This window comes from Lupinus angustifolius, chromosome LG20, assembly GCF_001865875.1.
Source record: "Lupinus angustifolius cultivar Tanjil chromosome LG20, LupAngTanjil_v1.0, whole genome shotgun sequence".
NCBI classification, from domain to species: domain Eukaryota; kingdom Viridiplantae; phylum Streptophyta; class Magnoliopsida; order Fabales; family Fabaceae; genus Lupinus; species Lupinus angustifolius.
In genome coordinates this window covers 3,128,875-3,129,986 of record NC_032028.1, presented here as the reverse complement: position 1 = coordinate 3,129,986, position 1,112 = coordinate 3,128,875, and positions in this window count along the sequence as shown.

Here is a 1,112-nt window from a genome sequence, read left to right as displayed (position 1 = left end):
TCCTCATCCTAATCCTCCTCCCCATCCTTATCCCCATCCTCATCCTATCCTAATCCTAATCCTCAACCTCATCCTCAGCCTCATCTTCATCCTCGCCCTTACCCTATCCTCATCGTCAACCGCATCCCCATCCTCATCCTACCCTCCTCTTCATCGTCATCCTCTTCCTTATCCTATCTTCGTCCTTATCCTCATCCTCATCCTCACCCTCATCGTATCCTCATCCTACCCTCCTATCTTCTTCCTCATACTCATCCTCATCTGATCCTCTTCCTCATCCTCATCCTATCTTCTTCCTCATCTCAACCTCATCCTATCCTCTTCCTCATCCTCATCCTCATCCTCCTCCTCATCCTATCCTCATCCTCATCCTATTCTCGTCCTCATCCTCATCCTCATCCTCATCCCCATCCTCATCCGACCCTCTTCCTCATCCTATCTTCTTCCTCATCTCATCCTCATGCTATCCTCTTCCTCATCCTATCTTCTTCCTCATCTCATCCTCATCCTATCCTCTTCCTCAACCTCATCCCCATCCTCATCCTATCCTAATCCTCATCCTCATCCTCATCCTATCCTCCTCCTCATCCTCATCCACATCCTCGACCTCATCCTATCCCCATCCTCATCCTCATCCGCATCCTCCCCCTCCTCATCCCATCCTCATCCTCATCCTCATCCTATCCTCATCCTCATCCTTATCCTCATCCTATCCTCTTCCTCCTCCAATTCCTCAACCTATCCTCATCCTCCTCCTCATCCTCCTCCTCTTCCTCATCCTCATCCTCATCCTATCCTCCCCATCCTCATCCTATTCTCATCCTCCTCCTCATCCTCCTCCTCCAATTCCTCATCCTATCCTCATCCTCATCCTATCCTCATCCTCATCCTATCCTCATCCTCATCCTCCTCATCCAATCCTCCTCCTCGTCCTCCTCATCCGCCTCCTCCTCATCCTCATCCTTTTCGTCCTCCTCATCATCCTATCCTAATCCTCATCCTATCCTCATCCTCATCATATCCTCGTCCTCATCCTATCCACATCCTATCCTCATCTGCATCCTCATCCTCATCCTCATCCCCATCCTCAGCCTACCCTCCTCTTCATCCTC